The sequence below is a fragment of the Sus scrofa genome, chromosome 14 (genome assembly GCF_054392235.1).
Source record: "Sus scrofa isolate SSC_HxYL_T2T_F1_AM1 chromosome 14, Sscrofa_HxYL_maternal_Yorkshire_Landrace_v2.0, whole genome shotgun sequence".
NCBI classification, from domain to species: domain Eukaryota; kingdom Metazoa; phylum Chordata; class Mammalia; order Artiodactyla; family Suidae; genus Sus; species Sus scrofa.
The window spans coordinates 134,365,203-134,391,379 of NC_139396.1; positions in this window are offsets into that span (position 1 = coordinate 134,365,203).

A 26,177-nucleotide genomic window follows, 5' to 3' on the forward strand; every position below is an offset into this window, starting at 1 on the left:
AGTGGTAACAAGCTCCCTACCCTCACTGCATAGTGTCCTCAGAGACCACATGTAGAGGCTGGACTTCCATCCACACCCAGCAGCAGTGAAGCAACACGTCCGCCCCACAACACTGGGGTGGTATTAGAAGAGGCCTAGTAGAGAGTAAGGACTTTTATGCCTCCGTGGTGTCAGTGGAAGCCATGTAGGTAGCAGTAACAAAGCACTCCTACCCTACCTTGCAGCCAGGGAGGTATCAGAGGAGGCCTAGTGGAGAGCTGGAGCCTTCACCTCCATCCAGCACTAACAAAGAGAGAAGCCAAGTGGGGAACCTGAACTTCTGCTCTGCATTGCAATTAGAAAGCTGTGCTCTCCCCCTTCTTTGGCTAGAGAAGTGTCAAAGGAAGCCAGCAAAAACCAAAGATTTAAATAAAATCAAGTCTTATAATACCCAAAACGTTTAAGTTTCAATTAAAAAATCATTCATAATGCCAAGAATAAGGAAAATCCCAAACAAAATGAAAAAAGACATTAAATAATGCCAGTACTAAGATGAAAAAAATGTTAGAATTATCCAACAAAAAATTTTAAAGCAACCATTACAAAAATGCCTCAGGGAACCATTAGGAACACACTTGAAACAAATGAAAAAATAGAAAGTTTCAGCAAAGGTATGGAAAGCTTTAGCAAAGAAATAAAAAACATAAAGGAGAAACAAATGGAAATTTTAGAATTCAAAAATACTATTAAACTAAAGGTCTTTGAAATACTTTGAAACTAAAGACCTCAGTGTATAGGCTCAAAAATGCAAACACAGAATGGAGAGAATAGAGGAAAGAATCAGTTAACTGGATGAAAGAATGGTAGAAATTACCCAATCTGAACAACAAAGAAAATAGACTGCAGGACTATAACAAAAAGTTGCACATTTTTGTCATTGGATTTTCTGACAGAGAAAAGAAAGAGCAAGGCTGAAAAAATACTCAAAGTGGCAGAAACTCCCCCAAATTTGGCAAAAGATATAAATATACAGATATAAGAAGCTGAGTGAATTCCAAACAACATAAACCCGAAGAAATCCACACCAAGACATCATAGTCAGACTTCTAAACACTGAAGACAAAACTCTTGAAAGAAGTTAGAAATGGTACCTATAGAGGAAAATCAATTCAAAAGCAATGGATTTCACATCAGAAAATATACAGGCGAGAAACAAGTGGCAAAACATTTTTTTAAGTGCTGAAAGAAAAGAACTGTCAACCTATAATACCCAGTGAAAATATCTTTTAGAAATGAAGGGGAAATGAAGATATTTTCAGATGAAGGAAAACTAAGAGAATGCATCACTACTAGCAGACCTGTGCTAAAAGAATGGCTACAGGAAATACTCAAAATAGAAACTGATAAAAGAAGGAATCCCTGGAATATCAGGAAGGAAGAAAGAACATGCTAAGCAAAAATATGAATAAATGGGAGTCCCCTGGTGATCTAGTGGTTAGGTCTTGGCACTTTTACCACTGCAAGTTTCAGCAAAGGTATGGAAAGACCCGGGTTCAATCCCTGGTCTGAGAACTGAAATCCCATATCAAGCGGCTGGCATGTTGGGGTGGAGGAAGGATAAAAAAGGGACAAATACAATAGATTTTCCTTCTCCTCTTGAATTTTCTTTTTTTTTTTTTTTTTTTGTCTTTTTGCTATTTCTTTTGGCCGCTCCCGCGGCATATGGAGGTTCCCAGGCTAGGGGTCTAATCAGAGCTGTGGCCACCAGCCTACGCCAGAGCCACAGCAACACAGGATCCGAGCCGCGTCTGCAATCTACACCACAGCTCACGGCAACGCTGGATCGTTAACCCACTGAGCAAGGGCAGGGATCGAACCCTCAACCTCATGGTTCCTAGTCGGATTCGCTAACCACTGCGCCATGACGGGAACTCCTCCTCTTGAATTTTCTAAATTATGTCTTTTGAAGAAAAAAAAATGTAATAACACTGTCTGATGTATGTAAAGGAAATATTTAAGTCTGTGATATAAGTGAGAGAGGATAAAGGGATGTTGAATGAAGTAAAGTTTCTATAGTTTATTTGAACTGGTAAAATAATGACACCAGTAGACTGTGATAAGTTATGCATATATAGTCCAATACCTAAAGAAACCACTTTTAAAAAAGCTGTACAAAGAGATACCCTGAAAAACACCATAGAAAAATAAAAGCCAAGGAGTTCCCATTGTGGTCCAGCAGTAAGGAACCTGACTATTATCCATGAGGACATGGGTTCAATCCCTGGCCCTGCTCAGTGGGTTAAGGATCCAGCATTGCCATGAGCTATGATGTAGATTGCAGACACTGCTCATATCTGGTGTTGCTGTGGCCGTGGTGTAGGCCAGCTACAGCTCCAATTTGACCCTTAGCCTGGGAACTTCCATATGCTTTGGGTACAGCCCTAAAGAAAAGAAAAGAAAATAGGGAGTTCCCCTCGTGGCTCAGTGGAAACAAATCTGACTAGCATCCATGAGGATGCAAGTTCAATCCCTGGCCTTGCTCAGTGGGTTAAGGATCTGGCGTTGTCATGAGTTGTGGTGTAGGCCACAGATATGGCTTGGAATCCATGTTGCTATGGCTGTGATGTAGGCCAGCAGCTACAGCTACAATTTGACCCCTAGGCTGGGAACCTCCACATGCCACTGGTGAGGCCCTAAAAAGACCAAAAAAAGAAGAAAGAAAAAAAGCAGAATTCAGAAATGAAAACAGGAAAGAAAAACAGAACAAACAAAACAGAAAATAAAAAGGTAGATAGGCTTTAATATATAATTTCACTAGATGTAAATGGTATAAATAGACAAATTAAAAGACAGATTGGGGAGTTCCCATTGTGGCTCAGTGGAAACGAACCCAACTAGTATCCGTGAGGATGTAGGCTCAATCCCTGGCCTCGTTCAGTGGGGTAAGGATCTGGCATTGCCATGACCTCTGGTGTAGACCAGCAGCTGCAGCTCTGATTCGACCCCTAACCTGGGAACTTCCATATGCCTCAGGTGCAGCACCCCCCCCACCCAAAAAAAAGAAAGAAAGAAAGAAGACAGATTGGCAGAATGATTAAAAATCATGACTTAATTATATACTAGCTGTCTACAAGGAATTCACTTCAAGTGTATCTCATACATATAGAGGTAGATTGAAAGCAAAAGGCTGGGAAAAGGTATGTCATAAAAACATTAAAAAGCAGGAGTTCCCATGGTGGCTCACCAGGTGGTGAACCTGACAAGTATCCATGAGGATGCAGGTTCTATCCCTGGCCTTGCTCAGTAGGTTAAGGATTCAGTGTTGCTGTGAGCTATGGTATAGGTTGCAGATGTGACTCAGATCCCATGTGGCTGTGGCTGTGGTGTAGACCAGCAGCAGCAGCTCCAATTCAGCCCCTAGCTTGGGATCTTCCATATGCCGCAAGTGCAGCCCTAAAAAGCAAAAAATAAAAAAAATTAAAAGCAGAAGTTCATATGTATATCAGTCCATGTGCCATATTAATATCAGATGAAGTAGACTTCGGAGTAAATAAAATTACCTGGGACAGGGAGGTAATATAATGATAAAAGAGTCAATTCATCAAGAAGATGTGTGTGTGTGCACCAAGCAACAGAGCTACAAAATATGTGAAGGCAAAAACTGGTAGAACCGAAAGGAGAAATAGACAAATACAAACCTATAGTTGTAATTGAAACTATTGTCCAACACTTCAACATCCTCTCTCACAATAACTGATAGAACAACTAGAAAGAAAATCGGAACTCAACACCAGCACCAACCAACAGAATCTGACTAATGTTTACAAAACACTCTATCCAACAACAGCAGAATACACATTATTTTCAAGTGTACCTGGGACATACACCAAGGTAGACCATATCCTGGGGCATAAAACAAACCTCAACAGATATAAAAGAATCGAAATCGTACACGGTGTATTCACTAAACACAAATGGAATTTTATAAAAATGGAACTGATAACATAAAGCTAAGAAATTCTTCAAACATTTAGAAACAAAACAACACACTGTATATAATCCATAGGTCAAAAAGGAAGCCTCCAAACTAGCCATGTGTAGGATGGATAAACAACAAAGTCCTACTGTATGGCACAGGAGTTATATTCAATATCATTTGATAAACGATGATGGAAAAGAATATGAAGAAGAATATATATGTGTATAACTGAGTCACTTTGCTGTATGGCAGAAATTAATACAACGTTGTAAATAAATTATACTTCAGTAAAATTTTTTAAAAAGGAAATCTCAATGGAAACTTTAAAAATACATTGAGGGTATTCGATCCGGGCCTCACTCAGTGGGTTAAGGATCTGGCATTGCCATGAGCTGTGGTGTAGGTGGCACACATGGCTCAGATCCCACATTGCTGTGACCGTGGTGCAGGCCAGCAGCTACAGCTCTGATTTGACCCCTAGCCCGGGAACTTCCATATGCTATAGGTGCGGCTATAAAAAGAAAAATATAAGCTCCCACTTCCAGAATCTAGAGAAAGAATAGCAAAATAAACATAAGACAAGCAGGAGAAGGAAATAATAAATACAAAAGCAGAAATCAATGAAATTGGAAACAGTAAAATCAGTAAAACAAAGATCTGGTTCTTTGAAGAGATCAATAAAATTGACAAACATTTAGCAAGACCAACAAAAAAAGGAGGGGGGAGAGAAGACACAAATTATCAATATCAAGAATGAACAGGAGATATCACTACAGACCCTGCAGACATCAAATAGATAAGGGAATAATATGAACAATTCTACATATATTGAAAAACACAAACTACCTCAACTCACTAACTATGGAATAGATAATTTCTAATAGCATTCTTGCTATTAAGGAAATTGAATTAAAAATATTAAAACTCCTAGCCTTTGCGAACATGGCATGTGAGCAGTGTGGAGCTTGCAGGTCACAGTCCATGCACAGTCTCTGTGTGTGCCATGGCCCTGGGGGCTGCAAGCTGACATCTTCTAGGTGCAGTGCATTGGCCCCACTCTACTCTCCATGCACAAATTCAGACAAACATGAACAGAAAACGGTGTTGGAACCTTGGGAAGTGTTGATTTAGCAATTTTGCACAGGAAGCTTTGGGAGATGTTTACTGTAATCTGCTTGAAGTTGGAACAAAATTGAACACCGAGGAGTTTGATGCTTTGGAAAGTGTGAAAGCTGTTAGTGAACTACCTGTGTTCCTCTATCAGGAAAAGCAACTGAAATTAATGAAACTCTAGCAGAAAATCCAGGATTTTTCAACAAATCTTGTTATGAAGATGGTTGGCTGATCAAGATGGTACTCACAGAATATATATGTGTGTGTGTAACTGGGTCATTTTGCTGTACAGTAGAAATTGACAGAATGCGGTAAACCAACTATAATGAAAAAATAAAAACCATTTTTAAAAAGATGTTAATCAGTAACCCTTCAGAACTTGAAGAACTGATGAGTGAAGAAGCATATAATTCGTAAAATCTATTGGGAAGTAAAAGTGGAAGCCCTAAATAAACTAGTTGAAATGACTTTTAAAAATAATTTTAAAACTTCTATAAAAGAAATCTCCAGGCCCAAAGATTTTCACTGTAGAATTCTACCAAATGTTTAAAGAATAAAGAGGAGGGAACAATTCCAAATTAGTTTTGTAAAGCTAATATTACCTGAATAACACCAGACAAAGATAGTATCCAAAAAAGAGGAAACTACAAACCAATATCCCTCATGAATATATGCAAAAGTCCTTGACAAAATACTAGCAAAGAAAATATAGCAGTGTATAAAAAAAATTACATGCCCTGACCAATTGGAGTTCCAGGCATGAGATGCTGGTTAAATATTTTAAAATCAGTCAATGTATTCTACTCTATTTACAGGCTAAAGAAGAACAATCAAATGAACATGTTAGTTGGTGCATAAAAATCATTTGACAAAATTCAATACCCATTTATTTATTTTTTTAAAGATTTCTTCACTTTTTATTGTCCATTTCTTTATATATATTTTTTTATTTTATTTATTTTTGTTGTTGTTGTTGCTATTTCTTGGGCCGCTCCCGCGGCATATGGAGGTTCCCAGGCTAGGGGTCGAATCGGAGCTGTAGCCACCGGCCTACGCCAGAGCCACATCAACACGGGATCTGAGCCGCATCTGCAACCTACACCACAGCTCACGGCAACACCGGATCGTTAACCCACTGAGCAAGGGCAGGGACCGAACCCGCAACCTCATGGTTCCTAGTCAGATTCGTTAACCACTGCACCACGACGGGAACTCCTCAATACCCATTTATGATCTTTTTGTTACTCAATGAATTTTATTACATTTATAGTTGTACAATGGTCATCACAACCAAATTATAGCATTTCCATCCCCAACCCCCAGCTCATCCTCCCCACCCCACAACCTGTCTCATTTGGAAACCATAAGTTTTTCAAAGTCTATGAGTCAGTATCTGTTCTGCAAAGAAGTTCATTGGGTCTTTTTTTTATATTCCACATGTAAGTGATAGCATATGATGGTGTCTCACTGTCTGACTGACTTCACTTAGCATGATAATTTCTAGGTCCATCCATATTGCTACAAATGCTGCTATTTCCTTCCTTTTAATGGCTGAGTAATATTCCATTGTGTATATGTACCACATCTTCTTGATCCACTCCTCTGTCGACAGGCACTTAGATTGTTTCCATGTCTTGGCTGTTGTATATAGTGCTGCAATGAACATTGGAGTACATGTATCATTTTGAGTCATGTTTTTCTCTGGATATGTCCAGGAGTGGGATTGCTGGATCAAATGGTAATTCTACTTTTAGTTTTCTAAGTAGTCTCCATACTGTTTTCCACAGTGGTTGCACCAATTTACATTACCACCAACAGTGTAATAGGATTCCATTTTCTCCACACTCTCTCTAGCATTTGTTATTTGTAGACTTTTTGATGATGGCCATTCTGGCCAGTGTAAGGTGGTAGCTCATAGTAGTTTTGATTTGCATTTCTCTAATAATGAGTGATGTTGAACATCTTTTCATGTGTTTTTTGGCTGTGTGTATGTCTTCTTTGGAGAATTGTCTATGTAGATCTTCTGCCCATTTTTTGATGGGGTTGTTTGTTTTTTTGGTATTGAACTGCAGAAGCTGTTTATATATTTTGGAGATTAATCCCTTGTCAGTCACTTCATTTGCAAATATTTTCTCCCATTCTGTGGGTTGTCTTTTTGTTTTGTTTAGGGTTTCCTTTGCTGTGCATAAACTTTTAATTAAGTCCCATTTGTCTTTTTTTGTTTTTATTGTCATTACTCTAGGAGGTGGATCTGAGAAGATTCTTGCTGTGGTTTTGTCAGAGTGTTTGGCTTATGTTTTCCTCTAAGAGTTTTTATAGTATCTGGCCTTATATTTAGGTCTTTAATCCGTTTTGAGTTTATTTTTGTGTATGGTCTTAGGAAGTGTTCTAATTTCATTCTTTAACATGTGGCTATCCAGTTTTCCCAGCACCACTTATTGAAAGGGCTGTCTTTTCTCCATTGTATATACTTGCCTCTTTTGTCATAGATTAGTTGGATGTAGGTGCATGGGTTTAATTCTGGGCTTTCTATCCTGTTCCACTGATCTATATTTCTGTCTTTGTGCCGGTACCACATGGTTTTGATGACTGTAGCTTTTTTTTTTTTTTTTGTCTTTTTTGCCATTTCTAGGGTCGCTCCTGCGGCATATGGGGGTTCCCAGGATAGGGGTCTAATCGGAGCTGTAGCCACCGGCCTACACCAGAGCCACAGCAGCGTGGGATCTGAGCCACATCTGCAACCTATACCACAGCTCACAGCAACGTCAGATCCTTAACCCACTGAACAAGGCCAGGGATCGAAGCCACAACCTCATGGTTCTTAGTTGGATTCGTTAACCACTGTGCCATGATGGGAACTCCAGATGACTGTAGCTTTATAGTATAGTCTGAAGTCAGGGAGCCTGATTCCTCCAACTCCATTTTTCTTTCTCAGGATGGCTTTGGCTATCCTGGGTCTTTTGTGCTTCCAAACAAACTTTAAAATATTTTGTTCGAGTTCTGTGAAAAATGTCCTTGGTAATTTGATAGGGATTGCATTGAATCTGTAGATTGCCTTGGGTGGTATAGTCCTTTTGACAGTGTTGATTGTTCCAATCCAAGAGCATGGTATGTCATTCCATCTGTTTCTGTCATCTTTGATTTCTTTCATCAGCATCTTAGAGTTTTCAGAGTACAGGTCTTTTGTCTCTTTAGTTAGGTTTATCCCTAGGTATTTTATTCTTTTTGATATGATGGTATATGCAATTGTTTCCCTAATTTCTCTTTCTGATCCTTTGTTGTTAGTACATAGAAATGCAGTCGATTTCTGTGTATTAATTTTGTATGCTTGACTGCCAAATTCACTGAGGAGCTCTAAAAGTTTTCTGGTAGCGTCTTTAGGATTCTCTAGGTATAGTATCATGTCATCTGCAAATAGTGATAGTTTTACTTCTTCCTTTCCAATTTGGATTCCTTTTATTTCTTTTTCTTCTCTGATTGCCATGGATAGGACTCCTAAAACTATGTTGAAGAGTAGTGGTGAGAGCAGACATCCTTGTCTTGTTCCTGATCTCAGAGGAACCATTGGAAATGATGTTAGTTCTGGGTTTGTCGTATATGGCCTTTATTATGTTGAGGTAGGTTCCCTCTGTGCTGAAGGGTTTTTTTAACAGAAATGGGTGTTGGATTTTGTCAAAAGCTTTTTCTGAATCTGTTGAGAGGATCATATGATTTTTATTCCTCTGTTTGTTAATGTGGTGTATCACACTGATTGATTTGTGGATATTGAAGAATCCTTGCATCCTGGGGATAAATCCCACTTGATCATGATATACAATCCTTTTAATGTATTGTTGGATTCCATTTGCTAATATTTTGTTGAGGATTTTTGCATCTATATTCATCAGGGAAATTGGCCTGTAATTTTCTTTCTTTTTTTTTTTTTGTGATATCTTTGTTTGGTTTGGGTACCAGGGTGATGGAGGCCTCATAGCAAGAGTTTGAGAGTGTTCCTTCCTGTGCAATTTTTTGGAATAGTTTCAGAAGGACAGATGTTAGCTCTTCTCTAAATGTTTGACAGAATTCACCTGTGAAGCCATTTGGTCCTGGACTTTTGTTTGTTGGAAGTTTTTAAATCATAGTTCCAATTTCAATACTAGTGATTGGTCCATTCATCTTTTCTATTTTCTCTTGGTTTAGTCTTGGAAGATTGCACTTTTCTAAGAATTTGTCCATTTCTTCTAGGTTGTCCATTTTAATAGCATATAGTTGCATGTAGTAGCCTTTTATGATCCTTTGTATTTCTGTGATGTCCATTGTAACTTCTCCTTTTTCATTTCTAATTTTATAGATTTGAGTCCTCTCTCTTTTTTTTCTCAATAAGTCTAGCGAAGGGTTTATTAATTTTGTTGATCTTTTCAAAGAACCAGCTTTTTTGGGGGGAGGGGTCTTTTTGCCTTTTCTAGGGTCGCTCCTGTGGCATATGGAGGTTCCCAGGCTAGGGGTCTAATCACAGCTGTAGCCGCCAGCCTACGCCAGAGCCACAGCAACACTGGGATCCGAGCTGCGTCTGCAACCTACACCACAGCCTGCGGCAACGCCAGATCCTCAACCCACTGAGCAAGGCCAGGGATCAAACCCGCAACCTCATGAGAACGAGCTTTTAATTTCATTGATCTTTTCTATGGTTTTCTTTGTTTCTATTTCTTTTATTTCTGCTCTGACCTTTATGATTTCTTTCCTTCTGCTAACTTTGTGTCTTGTCTGTTCTTCTTTCTCTAGCTGCTTTAGATGTAAAGTTAGGTTGTTTATTTGAGCTTTTTCTTGTTTCCTGAGGTAGGCTGGTATTACTATAAACTTTCCTCGTAGAACTGCTTTTGCTGCATCCCATATGTTTTGGAGTATCGTATCTTTGTCATTTGCTTTTAGGTGTTTTTTAATTTCCTCTCTAATTTATTCAGTGATCCATTGGTTGTTTAGTAGCATGTTATTTAGTCTCCACATGTTTGTGTTTTTTGTAGTTTTTTTCTTGTTGATTTCCAGTTGTATAGCATTGTGGTTGGAAAATATGGTTGATATGATTTCAATTTTCTTAAAGTTAATGAGGCTTGATTTATGGCCCAGAATGTGATCAATCCTAGAAAATGTTCTGTGTGCACCTGAGAAGAATGTGTATTCTGCTGCTTTTGGATGGAATGTCCTATAAATATCTATTAAGTCCATCTGGTGTAATGCTTCACTCAGGGCCTGTATTTCCTTATTGATTTTCTGTCTGGATGATTGGTCCATTGCTGTAAGTGGGGCATTAAAGTCCCCCACTATTATTGTGTTATTGTCAATTTCTCCTTTTAAGGTTTTTAGCAGTTGCCTTATATATTGAGGTGATCCTATGTTGGGTAAATATATATTTACAGTTGTTATATCTTCTTCTTGGATTGATCTTTTGATCATTAGGTAATGTCCTTCCTTATAATACTCTTTATTTTAAGGTCTATTTTGTCTGATATGAGTATTGTTACTCCAGCTTTCTTTTGATTCCTGTTTGCATGGAATATTTTCTTCCATCCTCTCACTTTCAATTTATATATGTCCCTAGGAGTGAAGTCAGTCTCTTGAAGACAGCATATATATGGATCTTGTTTCTGTATCCATTCAGCCAGTTTATGCCTTTTGGTTGGGGCATTTACATTTAAGGTAATTATTGATATGTATGTTCTTATTGCCATTTTATTAACTGTTTTGGACTTGTTTTTGTTGCTCTTTTTTCTTCCCTTCTTCTCTTGTTCTCTCCTCTTGTGGTTTGATGATTATCTTTAGTGTTGTTGATTTTTCTTATTTGTGTGTGTATCAATTGTAGATTTTTGGTTTGCAGTTATCCTGAAGTTTTGACATAGGAGTCTATATATACACATGAAATTGTTTTAAGTTGTAGGCCTCTTAATTGCAACTGCATCTCTGGTGTCCTGCATTTGTACTCTCCTCGTCTCATGATTTCTGATTTTGGTAGCATATTTGTTTGTGGATGGTTTCCTACCTTTACTGTATATATGCCTTTACTGGTGAGCCTTGTCATTTGTGGTTGCTAGCTGTGGCCTTTTCTTTTCTGCCTAAAGAAGTTCCTTTAGTACTTGTTGTAAAGCTGCTTTAGTGTTGCTGAATTCTCTTAGCTTTTGCTTGTCTGTGAAGCTTTTGATTTCTTCTTCAAATCTGAATGAGAGCCTTGCTGGGTAACTAATCTTGGTTGGAGGTTCTGTTCTTTCATCACATCAAGTTATCATTCCACTCCCTTCCGGCCTGCAGAGTTTCTGCTGAAAAACCTGCCAATAACTTTATTGGGGTTCCCTTGTATGTTATTTGTTTCTTTTCCCTAGCTGGTTTCGATATTTTCTCTTTGTCTTTAATTTTGGTCAGTTTGATTAACATGTGTCTCAGGATGTTCCTCCTTGGGTTTATTTTATATGGTAGTTATTTTGTGCCCATTTATGATTTTAAAAATCTCTGAAATAGACTGGGCATTTGACTGGCACATGCACACTGTGGTATGTGGAGTGACTGGCCAGTGGGGACCTACTGTATAGCACAGGGAACTCCACCCAATATAGAGTTTCCTGTGAGGTCTATACAGGAAAAACATCTGAAAAAGGAAGGATGTGTGTACATGTATAAATGAATCATTTTGTTGTACAGAAGAAATCACAACATTGTAAATCAACTCTACTTCAATAAAACTTTTAAAAATGAAAGAAAAAATCTCTGAAGTAGGAATAGAGAGGAACTTTCTCAATTTGATAAAGCCACAAAAATCCTAGTACTAACGTTATACTTAATGTTGAAAGACTGAATGTTTTCCCCTTAGGACCAGGAAAAAGGCAAGGATATTCATTCTCTCCACTCCAGTTCAACTTAATGCTTGAAGTTCTAGCCAAGACAGTAAGGCAAGAAAAGACAATAAAAGCTATATGAATGAGAAAGGAAGACATTACGTCTACATAGGAAATCCCAAGGAATGAATATATATATTTTAGAGCCACACCCATGACATGTGGAAGTTCCCAAGGTAGGGGTCAGATTGGAGCTACAGCTACCGGCCTACACCACAGCCACAGAAACATGGAATCTGAGCTGCATCTGTGACATACACTACAGCTCAAGGCAATGCCAGATCCTTAACCTACTGAGACAGGCTAGGAATCAAATCTGCATCTTCATGGTTCCTAGTTGGGTTCATTAACCACTGAGCCACAAAGGGAACTCCTATAAAAATATTTTTAAAACCTCCTAGAATTAATAAGTGAATTTAGCAAGGTTGCAGGATACAAAATAAATATACAAAAATCAACTGTATTTTTATATACTATCAATAAACATGAGAACACTGAAATTTAAAATACTGTGCACAATTGCTCAAAAATAAAGTAGAATACTCAAGTGTAAACCTAATAAAACATGGGCAGGACTGAAAACTGAAAACTACAAAATACTAATGAACGAAATCAAAGAAGATCTTTTTTTACAAAAATGGAGAGACATACCATATTCACAAATTGGAAGATTTCCTATAGTAAAGATGTCAGTTCTCCTCCAATTGATGTTCAGGTTTAACACAATTCTTATGAAAATTCCGGCAAGGTATTTTTTGTAAATATAAACAAAGTTATTCTAAAATTTGTATATAAAGGCAGAGGAGCTAGAATAGCTAAAACACTGAAAAAGAAGAATGAAGTAGGCGGAATCTGTCTATACAGTTTCAAGTCCTACTATAGAGCTACTGTAACAAAGACTGTGGTATTTGTGAAGGTATAAACACATAGATCAATGGAGCTGAGTAAAGAATACAAAAATAAACACATTTATTCCCAACTGATTTTTGACAAAGGTGCCAAAGCAATTTAATGGAGGAAAGATAGTCTTTTTAACAAATAGTGCTAGAGCAAATGAATATCCATAGGTTAAAAAAAAAAACCTTGACCTAAGTCTCACATCTTATATAAAGGTGAACTCAAAATGAATCACAGATTCAAATGTAAAATATAAAACTAAAAATATTTATAAAAGAATATAAGAGAAAACTGTTAGGGTCTAGAACTAGGCAAAGAGTTTAGACTGGATACCAAAAGTGTAATCCGTTCAAGGAAAAACTGATAAATTGAACTTCATAAAAATTTAGAACTTTAAGCTCTGTGAAAGACTCTGTTAAGAAGATGAAAAGACAAACTACAGACCAGGATAAATTAATTGCAAATCATATATCCAACAAGTAATTAGTATATAGAATATATAAGAAACTCTTAAAACTCAACAGTAAAAAAAAAAAAAAAAAAAAAAAGTCAAGCAATGCAATAGAAATGGGCTTAAGACATGAAGAAAGACATTTCACCAAGGAGGATATACATGTGACAAATAATTACACAGAAAAATATTCAGGGTAATGGGGAGGGGAAACCATAATGAGAGATTATACACCTATTAAAATGGCTTAAAATTAAAAAAAAAATTCTGACACTACTAAATGCTGGCCGGGATGCAGAGAAATGATCACTCATACATTGCTGGTGGAAATGTAAAATGGTATAGTCACTCTGGAAAATGGTTTGGCAGTTTCTTAAATCTGTCTGTCTGTCTATCTATCTATCTACCTAACTACCTACCTGCCTGTCTATTTATTGATTTATCATATGACCAAGCAATTGTAATCCTAGGCATTTATCCTAGAGAAATGATAACTTTTGTCTACGCAAAACCTGTACGCAATTGATAATCATAACCAAAAACTGGAAACAGCCCAAATGTCCTTCAATAGGTGAATGTTCTTCTTTGGGGTAATAAATTGTTGTACATTCACACCACAGAATACTACTCAGCAATACAAAAAGGAATGAACTATTGATACATAACACAACCTGGATGACTCCAGAGAATTATGCTGAGTTAAAAAAATAAAAGCCAATCTTCAAAAGTTATATACTGTGGATTTCATTTATATAATATTTTTGAAATAGCAAAATTACAACATAGGAGAACAGATTAGTGGTTGCCAGTGGTTAAGAAGGGAATGAGGGAGTTCCTGCTGTGGTTCAGCAGAAATGAATCTGACTAGCATCCATGAGGAGGCAGATTCAATCCCTGGCCTTACTCAGTGGGTTAAGTATCCTGCGTTGCTGTGGCTGTGTCGTAGGCCAGCAGCTGTAGCTCCAATTCGACCACTAGCATGGGAACCTCCATATGCTGAGGGTGCAGCCCTAAAAAGATTTTTTAGAAAGAGAATGAAGGCTGGAGGGAAGTGGGTGTGTATATAGAAGGACATAAGAGGTCTTTGTGGTGATGAAAATGTTCTGTATCTTGCCTTTATCAGTGTCAATATTCTGATTATGATATTGTGCTACAATTTGGTAAAATATTATTGAGTCAAACTGAGTAAAGAGTATTATATTATTTGTTACAACTGCATGCTAATTATCTCAAAATAAAAAGTTTAATTTTAAAAAAATGATCAAAGAAGGTCAGCAACTGCTTTGTACAAGCCCTTCATAACCTCACCCTGGGAGATGGGGCACAGCTAAAATCAAAGAATCAAAGAAAATCTAAATAAATGGATTTAGATAGGTCCCTAAGGTATTATATGATGCTTGGGGCTCTTTCTTAATACCAGGGAGGGCAGCCACGTCCCCTGGATCACTCTGTGGGACTTTTGTAGGTATTGGGACCTGAAATTAAAGGAACTGTATTGCAAAGCTAGAGGGCAAGTCTTGGGTTTTTATGTTGGAGGACGATATGAAAGGAGTTGAAGGACAGATGTGAGGGAAGACAGAGCCAGCTTAGGAGCCACCTCCTTCAGGAATCCTCTGCATAGTTGCACAAGTTAGGTATCCCTCCCATCTGCTCCATTAACCTGCATTACAATCCACTACGATTAATAATTTAACTTTTCTGTCTCCTCCTCTAGACCACACATTTCTTGAGGGCCGAGATCACCTCTCAGTTTGCCTCTGCATATCTTAAATGTTTTATTTTTAAGTTAAAACAAATAAAAGACTATTTAGTCCCTGGTTTTTAGGTATAGGGCCAAGCCCTTTCTTTGTGAATGGGAGTGCCAGTTGGCATTCCACTATCATCTTTCTCGCATGAGCTGCACCCAGAATGCATTGACTTCTATTTTCAGTTTTGATTTCAGTAATATGGATTGGAAACTCAAAAAGTATCTGAGAAACAATCTGAATTCAGAACCTTAGATTTTAAACGATTTTTTCTCTTCTTTTTCAGTTGTGTCACCAGTACATAATTTGATAACAAATTTTTTTTTAGCAACTTGCTGTTATGGAATCATTCCAAACTGCAACATTAGTTTTGCATTCATTCGATTAGTTTATGTAACATTTAGTTAAATTATATAATAAGAATAATATGCACAGCTGGCATAAACACGCGGAGTTAAAAACAAATGACTCCTGATAAGCATGCAATTCAGCCAAATGGGGGAGCACAGCATCCTAGCCATGAAGGTCTGATGAGCCATGAGTATAAGTCAGTATGTTTTACAAAAGAATTGATGGTGTCAGTTAAGCCAGTGAGCCAGGTAAGTGCAGGTTGTTTAAAGTTCCATTTTAATAATGTCGGTAATAATAACTTACACTTATCAAGAGCTTACTTTGCACCAGGCATCGTATTAAATGCTTCTATACATATCTCAATTAATCACTTTCTGAAGAAAGTATTATCCCCATTATATAGATAAGGAAACTGAAGTTCAATGAAGTCCAGTAACTCTCTCAAGTTCTCATAGCTATTAGGTGGTAGAGCTGAGTTTCTGGCGAATTTTTAAATCTGTGCTTTTTTTGCACTACGCTAAATTATTTCTAGTATTTGTCTTATGGATGAATGAGTGAATGCAGAGAATAGGGAAAAGCTTGAAGTTGGGAGACATTTTCCTACAGTTGGGAAAATGTCCCCTTAAAGACCAACTGGCTCATTCCTGGCAGTTTTTTTTAGGGCCTCACCCAAGGCCTGTGGAAGTTCCCAGGCTAGGGGTCACATTGGATCTACAGCTGCAGGCCTACACCACAGCCACAGCAACGAGGGATCCGAGCTGCGTCTGTGAGCTACACCAAAGCTTGTGACAACGCCAGATCCCTGACCCACTGAGCAAGGCCAAGGATCAAACCCAAATCCTCATGGATACTAGTTGGATTCATTTCCACTTCACCACATGGGAACTCTGTCATTCCTGGCAGTTTCCTGAGGTGAGAGGGTGGAATGTTCTTGGAGGAGTTGGGAGTCAGGGGAATCCCCCCGAGAGTGATGGAGGAAGCCTACACCTGCTGCTGGGACATGTGGGTTCCCTCTCTTTTATCTATTCTAGACTTCTGAGAGCCATCAACACTGGCCTCCCTTTAGTTCAATTCTGCTTTCTTTTATTTCAACTGAATCTGGCCAGAATTTTAAAATCTTAATTACAAAACAAAGGGAAGACAGCAAAGCTACACTCTCAATGCCTGGACTCATGATCCTGACATACCAGAAGCTAAACTTGGCTGCCAAGGTTTGTGGGCCAAACACCTTCTCATTTCAATTTCTCACCTCAGCCCTGGGTGGATCAAGCATGATGGATTCAGGCTGGCACCATGATCAGACCTGGAGCTGGGGAGGCTCAGTTCTTCCCCAGATCTTCTTTTTAGCAGTTCTCTCCGAGCATCTGTCTTCTGGCCAGATGAGCTGTGGTGGAGGTCGCAGACTCGGCTCAGGTTGGCTGTGGCCGCCTGGAGTTCTACTAGTCTCCCAGCGAGGAAGAACAGTCAAGGTTTGGCTCATTCTATGTTAGATTTCAGTCCCCTCTGCCTTCCTCCTCCCCACCCATTCCCATGTCTTCTGCTTCTTGGGTAACATATCCTTAGAAGAGGCCCTTTTCTTACCCTCGGACTGATTTTTTTCCTATTCTTTTATTTATTTATTTAGTCTTTTTATCTTTTCTGGGGCCGCTCCCACGCTAGGGGTCTAATCGGAGTTGTAGCCACCGGCCTACGCCAGAGCCACAGCAACATGGGATCTGAGCTGCATCTGCAACCTACACCACAGCTCACGGCAACGCTGGATCCTTAACCCACTGAGCAAGGGCAGGGATCGAACCTGCAACCTCATGGTTCCCAGTCGGATTCTCTAACCACTGCGCCACGACGGGAACTCCTTTTCCTATTCTTTTAAAACCCATTACCTAAAGCATACTTACTTAGACTTACTGGCTAAGGCTTAAGCTAGTTTCTCACTCAGATTCCTGGCTGATATTTGGGTCTGGTGTCTCCTTTGCCTTATACCTTGGAGAAGGCAGTGTGCTCCCTGGTGCCTCCCTGTCTCTTGCTAGATCCCTCCCACGGTCTGGAGCAAATTATTCACCTCCTGCAAGTTGCTCCTTCTTCCTGGAATGCCCTTTCTGCCTTCCTTACCTCAATACCTTTTAATTATCATCTGGATCACAGCTCAGATGTCACCTCTTCCAAGAAGCTTCTTCAATCCCACATCTGTATTGCATGCCTTTTTAGCTCTTAAAACACTGTACTGTAATTGATTTGTTGTTTATGTCTCCTTCTCTGGGCTCTCAGCTCTGAGAACTTATGTCTTGTTCACTGGCATGACCTAGCCCCTAACAGTGTTTGTCATGTAGCTCAATGAATATTGTTTATTGTGTAGTTCAGAAGTCTTTGGTTTGAAAGTCTCACCATCAACGTTCATCAGCTATATAAGGGTGGTTCTGTCTCCCTGATCATGTGTGGGGCAAAATGATGCTTATACTCCCCACTCCACCCAGACCCTAGTAAATGAGCAAGTGCAGGTCACCTAGCTTCCTCAATGGACCCATTCTCCATGGGAAACCTTCTGGCTTTCTATTTCTGAAGATTTTCCAATATAAAAAACACTGTCTATGGATGATGTACTAGTCAGGATAGACTGGGGTATGTGTCCGTAACAACCCCCAGTCTCAGTGGTTTAAGGCAAGGATCATTTCTCACTCTTACTATGTGTACATCGTGGTTGGGCTGGAGTTCTGCTTTGGCTGGGCTTGTCATCTCTAAGGGAACCAAGCATAGCTCTAAGAAATCTTACAGTCAAAACAAAATAACAAACAAAAACAAAAAAAGTTAAAATCCTGTTTACAGAGAGTTCCTGTTGTGGGGCAGAGGAATCAAATCTGACTAGTATCCATGAAGATGTGGGTTCGATCCCTGGCCTCGCTCAGTTGGTTGGGGATCCGGCATCACCATGAGCTGTGGTGTGGGTCACAGACTCGGCTTGGATCCTGTGTTTCTGTGGCTGTGGTGTGGGCCAGTAGCTGTACCTCTGATTCAACCCCTAGCCTGGGAACTTCCATATGCCACAGTATGGCCCTAAAAAGAAAAAAAAAAAAAAAAGAAAGAAAATCCTGTTTACATTTTTTCAACCTTCTGTTTCCTGAATTATTTGATCACAGACCCCTTTTTCACATGCAATACACAACTATTTATATCTATGGGTCTCGTGCTCAGAAATGCCAGTCTACAGAGTTTGTAGCATAGCATGACAAACCTTTGTAGCACATCTAATACATGATAAAATAAGAGTAAAGCAGTCTCTGCTCACATATATTGACTCTTGAAGTGTGTTCAACAAATATCTGTGAAGCCTTTACTTTGTGCTGAGTGCCCTGCCGGGTTCTGGGGATACAGGACTTGCTCAAATCTATATGGTCCTTGCTCTTATCAAATATCCCTTACAACGGGGAAGACATGTATTAAACCACAAACAGCCACCCTCACTATGCATACAAAGTAAATATATTCCAAAGTGCTATGGAAGAAAGGAACAGGGGATGCTATGAATGTGTGTAATACGGTGACCTTAACTCTTCATGTTTGGGCTATCCCACGGAAATTAATCTGATATTTATAAGATGAGAAGATAGGCAAAGTAGGAGCAGAGAGTAGACGTTATGAGCAGAGGTGGGAAATGTACTAGGCAGAGAAAACAGCATATGCAAAGGCCCCAGGGTGGGAACAGAGAAGCTGGTAAAGTTGGAACACATTGCAAAAGAAGCAGTGAACATGAGGCCTCACAAGTTAAGATGGCATTTTGAGTTTTATTCAAGGAACGGTTGGATCCAACGAAGGGGCTCTCTAGTCAGATTTATTAACCATTGAGCCACGATGGGAACTCCATTTTTTTTTAATGTTTTTTAACAATAAGATATTTCAGGAGTTCCTGTCGTGGCTCAGTGGTTAACGAAACTGACTAGTATCCATAAAGTTACAGGTTCGATCCCTGGCCTCGCTCAGTGGGTTAAGGATTCGGCGTTGCCGTGGCTGTGGTGTAAGCTGGTAGCTACAGCTCCAATTTGACCCCTAGCCTGGAAACCTCCATATGCCACGAGTGTGGCCCTAAAAAAATCTGTGAAGCCTTTACTTTGTGCTGAGTGCCCTGAAGCTCAGAGAGGTAAGTATCTTGCCTAAGGACATACAGTGACAGTGAGGGAGCAGGTATCCACCCTCTAATCATTTCACTTTTTAGGCCAGTCACACAGAGAAAGCACTGGATCTGCATAAGTCAGTCCTAGAGTCTGTGTCTTTACTGGCAGGGAGGTCCCTTTATTGAAAGACTACATGGAAAGTGGTCAAGTGTTCAGGCCAAGGGTCTGTCAAGCTAAAATTCACATCTCAGCTCAGCAAGTTATTTAACCTAATTCTTAACTTATTTATAAAGTGGGGATAATCATACTAACCTTATAGGTTTGCTATAAAGATTAAATGAGATAATGCATGGAAAGTGTCTGACATGTAATAGAAGCTCAACAAACATCAGTTTGATTTTGAGAGAGATAACTGGCTCTTTCTTTTATTTTGGATCCTTGGGATATAGTGAATGTGGAAGTTAAATGAGGCTCAAATCCCTTCGTGCCAGGGATCATTGTATATGAAATGGGTTGAATCTTTGTGTGATTTGCAGACGTTCAAGAGGGTGCAGAGGAGGAACAAGTGCTGGGGCTCTTCTCAATATTCTGATGCTCAAAGTCTTTACAGCTGACACTTCTACCTTCTAGACTGTGTAGGGGGAGTTCTGCAGATGACAATTTCGGTGGATGCTGAGTGCAAGGGAGTAATTTCCCAGTTGTCCTCCCAGGTGGATACTATATGGTGGCCCTGAGAGCTACATTCAAGGAGTTGTCTGGGGTCAAGACCCTAGAGAAGCTGCATTTAAGGGTCTCAAAGGCCAGCTAAGCATCAGCTGAAAGGTTTGTCCTGAGAGTTGATAAGGATATTAGTGTGAAGTTTGGGGGCCTGGGGCACAGAGAATATCTGTGATTCACAGAACTCACTGGGTATTCCTGACCACTCGTGGGGCTTCCGGTATTGGGCAGTGTGGATCTTTGTGGGACCTGCCCTCCTCCCTGGGGCATGACATCATACTCTAAGAACTTCATATGAAAAAGATAGGCCTAGAGTTTTTCTGGTTTTGCAATTAATTTTTCCCTTTGAAGATGGGCCTGCTAGAAATGGGTGGTAGGTTGAGTGGGCTCAGGAAAAAGTTTAATCGGAGAGCCTCAAACATTTTTACTCTGATTTACATCCTGAAATACATTTTGCATGGTGACTCCCTCAGCCCACAGGCATGCACAGCACACACACACACACACACACACACTACCTGAAACAGTTTCAGTAAGTAGTACCTACACTTACATATGTGATGCATCTTGGTATTTTATTTTCTATTTTATTCTATTTCATTAAATTGATTTCATGACCTGCTAATGGATTGCAGCTTGCACTTTGAGAAACATTGGTCTAATAGATGATGAATTGTCCTTGAAAGTGATTGAGGAAGATGTTGTTCATGAATAATGAAATTCAGATGAGCAATGCCAAAGGCTGAACAAACTGACTGTATACTTTAAATGCTCATAGCAGATCCAGAAGATGGTTTTCTGTCACCCCTAAACAGTGAGGTTGGAGATAGTAAAAATAAGAAGAAGAAAAATAATAATGTTTACTGAGGACCTACTCAGTACAGAGAATTGGGCTAGGTACTTGCGTAGTATAAAAATATAAATAGTAAAAACCCTCCGCCCTTAAAAGAGTTTATAACCTAGTAGAAAAGATTGACTGGAACATAAACACAAGAATATAAAGGGATTTCAGGTCAACATGGCAGACTGAACTGATATAGGAAAATGTCCCATACTAGAAGTAAAAACTTTATAATTATATATGTGATAAAATTTAAAATGTATAAAATAGAACAATTGAAAAGTATATAACCACATTCCAAAGCAATAAATGGAAGTGCCTACATGCCAGGACTGAAAAGTAAACTCAGAGCCAAAGTAGCCAGGAGGATTTCACAGAGTCCCTGGAGCCAGTAATATGTCCTAAGAGCTAGAGTTTAACACTGATGAGGATAGAAGAGCACGCTCCTGGCCTCTGCATTTGGGGAAGCTGAAACTGAACTCCCTTCATAAAGTTAGGAGCCATGATGTGTTACTTATCTATGCAACAGGAACCAGAAAACTCCACTCACTGATAAGGATACCGTAGAGAAGCTTGTCATCTTTCTGGGAGTGGGGGTACAATAAGAGTTATCCATGAGAAAGTAGAACCCTGAGTTTGTGCCAAACATGGATGTGCTGTGCAAATTTTGTACTACTCACAAGGTGTGGGGAACTCAGTTCAAGAAAATACCAGATAAACTGATGGTAAGACCCATAGAATCTCACTAGATGCAAGATTTTGATGTGACATGATGTTCTCTCCATGGCCAATGGCATATAAACCTTCCACGGAAACTAAGTCCTGCTAGAGATGAGTTGACAATCAAAAACTGCAAACCTGAGTTCCCGTTGTTGCACAGTGGGTTAAGGATCTGGCATTGCTACAGCTGTGGCATAGGTCACAACTGTGGCTGGGATTTGATTCCTAGTCCAGGAAATTCCATATGCCATAGATGCAGCTGAAGTATTGAAAACAAAACAAAAACAAAAAACAACCTACAATCCACAGCAGTGGGTTAATATCTGACATTTTCACTCCAGCAGCCTGGGGTTGCTGCTGTGGTGCAGATTTGATTCCTGGTCCCAGAACTTCCACATGCTGCAGGTTCAGCCAGAAAAAACCCAAACAAACACCCAAAAAGCTACAAACCACAAGAAGAAATGAATCACTGCAAGAAAGAGAATTAATAAACACAATACATTGGAGAATTAAAATAACTCTCTAGGTAACAAAACAATATGGGAAATACTTTAAAATGTTGCCACAAAAAAAGGAAAGAACAAGATCCAAAACAAATAAGACAGAATGGAAAAGCAGAGTTGAAAAAGAACCAAATAGAATTTCTAGAAATAAATAATATTTACATAAAAACAGTTCAATAGAAAGTCTAAGCAGTTGATAACACTGCTCAAGAGTTAGTGAATTGGAAAACAAATTCCAAAGTACCCAAAATGCAGCTCATAGAGCTAAAATCATGGAAAATATGAAGAAGTTGAGACATGAGGAATAAAATGAGAAGGTCCAAAGAGATATCAGAAATTCCAGAAGAGAGAACAAAGAGAAAGAGAGAGAAGCAATATATGAAGATACAACGGTGGAGAATTGACCAGTATTGAATGCAAAAATTTTCAGTAAGAAGGAACACAACTGGGTTTCTGAGAAGAATAAAAAAAAGTTTACACTTAAATACATTGTCGTAATACTGCAGAATATCAAAGAAAAAAGTCTTAAAAGCTAACAGCATAATGACAATTAAACAGACCGTAGGCTTCTCATTAGGAGCAACAGAAACCAGAGATAAATAATTATTGTCTCAAAATACTGAAGGAAAATAACTGTCAGCTTAGAATACTATAATCCAGATAATTATTGTTCAACACAGAAAGTGTGAAATAAAGACAATTTCAGAAACAAATGAAAGAGGATTTACTATTCACAGATCTTTGCTGAAGAAATGTTTAAAAGACTCTGGTGATAAGGAAATTGAACCCAAAAGGAAGAATTGGTGTAATATAAGCAGTAGTGAGCAAAGAAATTTGTAAATGTGTAGGTAAATCTAAATAATAATAATAGTAATAATGATACCTTGAAATATATTTTTAAATATGATGGAACTAAAATACTAATCAAAAAATAACATGAAAAAATGGAAGAGGTTTGTTTGCATTCTAAGATACTTTTATTATTTAAGAGAACAGAAATATAAACTTTAGTCTTTGTTCACTAAAAAATGTTAAAAATGTAAGAATGTTTAAAAAATTGAGTACCTCTATGTCTTTAGTAATAAAATGTTTAACTTCCAAACCATTAGAAAAGAAAAAAAACAGAATGAAGAAAATGTTATCATGTTACAGGAGGCATAAAAGAGGGAAAACAAAGAGGGAAAGAGGAAAAGCAAAGAAAAGGCAGGAAGAATAGAAAACACAAAGTAAGATGATAGAAATCCAAATGCATTAATCACAATAAAGGTAGACATAGCAATTCTACCCATTAAAAGAGACATTTAATGTAGATTTTTTAAAAATTCAGGTGTAGGCTGTTCACAAAAGACTTATCTAAAAAAGTCACAAAAAGATTGAAAATGGAAATATGGAACAAGATATGCTAGGCCAATACTAACCAAAGGAAGGTGGACTAGCAATATTGATAACAGACAAGAATTTAAGAGCAACAACATTAATAGGGATAAAATGGGACTTTATTTATTTATTAATTTGTCTTGGTCTTTTTAAGGCCTCACCCGTGGCATATGGAGGTTCCCAGGCTAGTGGTCTAATCAGAGCTGTTGCTGCCATCCTACACCACAGCAACGCCACGCCGGATCAGAGCCGTGTCTGCGACCTAGACCACAGCTCGTGGCAATGCCGGATCCTTAACCCACTGGGCGAGGCCAGGGATCAAACCCGAAACCTCATGGTTCCTAGTCAGATTCGTTTCCACTGCACCACGATGGGAACTCCCTGGGACATTATTTATTGATAGAAGGAACAATTCAACAAGGATATCATGTTCAACTGATATCACGTTCCTTTCGATATGGTACACTGAGAAAGACACCTCATTTGGTATGTCTGCCCCCACATGTTTAGACCATAAGGAAACAAAGCCAAATCGAGGTACATCCCGCAGCCTGGCTTTTACAATTACCAAATTCATGAAGGACAAAAAAGTTGGAGAATGATTCCAGAATAAAGGAGGTTTTAAAGCAAAATAACTAAATGCAATGGGGGATGTTGGATTGGGATGAGGAGGAGCAGTTTTAAGGGGCATTACTTGGGCAATCAAGGAGTTTTGATATTTTAGACAAATATTAAATTCCCTGAAAGTGACCATTGCACTGTGCAGTCCAGATGTATGTTCTTGTTCTTAAGAGATAAATGCTGAAATAATTAGCGGCGAAGTGTCATTTATGTCAGCAAAGAACCCACATATGTTTCAAAAAGAGAAAGGGAGATATAAACCAAATGTGGGAAATAGTTACAAATTGTTCATTTATGTCAGAGTATGTGAGTGTTCACTGCAAGGGTGAACTTCTCTGTAGGTTTAAGGTTTTTCAAAATAAAAATCTGAAGAAAAGAAACAATTATAAAACAAATACAACAATCCTTAATGAAATAATGGATCTAGTCGAAGATAGTAAATGGCTGTTAAAACCATTAATTGAAAAACTGATAAGAGGGGAAAAAAGCTGAAGGGAATTTTTTAATGGGTATATCTGGTTAATAGCTACTGGACCTGCTGATTAATCTTAATATCATAAAAGGAAAAATGACAAATATGTGGTCCTCATGTGATGGGATAGGAAATCCTCACTACCCGTAAAACATTCTTGCCAAAAAAATCAAACCTGAAGTGAAGCAATTCCAGAATCTACCAATTTAAGGGACAGAGAAACACGTTAAATGATACCATAGGGATGCTGTCAGTAAAATCCAGAATGAAGGAAACTTCATAGGATAAATGGCCCACAGTTCCTTCAATAAATAAATTTCAAGGGGAAAAAAGGAAAGAAAGCGTGACTTATGGAATAAAAGAAATTTGAGCCTCATCAACCACACACAGTACACAGACCTTGATTAAACCTGATTCGGGGACATTTGAACATTGAATGGACATTAGATGAGAGTAAGAGATGAGTTAATTTTTATTTAGGAGCGATAATAATATTGTGATTCTGTTAAAAGAGTCCTTAACTGGTAGAAATGAGTATTGAAATATTTATGGGTGAACTGATTTGATGTCTGTGACTTGCTGCCAAACAATCCTAGGGGAATAAGAAAGGGGTATAGAAGACATACGACCAGCTATGTGTTGATGGTTGTTGAAACTAGGTGATAGGTACATGGATTTTTAAAAATATATATATATTTGAAATTCTCCATAATGAAGTTTTAACAAATAAGTAAACCCAAGACACCCTGTATTTTTCCAATATATTCTCCAAAGGAGGGGTGTTAGAATGAATATCCCCTCACAAGTAGGGCACAGGTGAGTTCGGAGAGAGAATTCTAAGGGGAGGGTGAAGCCCAGAGTATTGTGGGGGACCTAATCCTCTTTCAAGTGGATTGCTGCTTACTGTGGAAGCCTCTGTCTTTTTTTTTTTCTTTTTTTTTTCTTTTCTCTCTTTTTTTTTTTTTTTTTTTTTTTGTCTTTTTGCCATTTCTTGGGCCATTCCCGTGGCATGTGGAATCTCCCAGGCTAGGGGTCGAATCGGAGCTGTAGCCACTGGCCTACACCAGAGCCACAGCAACGCAGGATCCGAGCCGCGTCTGCAGCCTACACCACACCTCACGGCAACTCCAGATCCTCAACCCACTGAGCAAGGCCAGGGATCGAACTTGCAACCTCACGGTTCCTAGTCGGATTCGTTAACCACTGCGCCATGACGGGAACTCCAAGGGAGCCTCTGTCTTGTGTTTTTAAACTAGACTGTTCCTTGTTGGGTGGGAAAAGAAAATAGTCTATCTAGGCATCTCCCTGATCCAACCTAGGTTAAGGAATGGGGTTTGCAAAGTCTAGTAGGTTGGACCCAGCACAGAGGAAGAGGGTAGAGTTAGATGTCTCTTTTGGTGAGGCTTTGTTGAGGTTGAGGTTCAAGATCAGAGATCAAGGATGGAGTG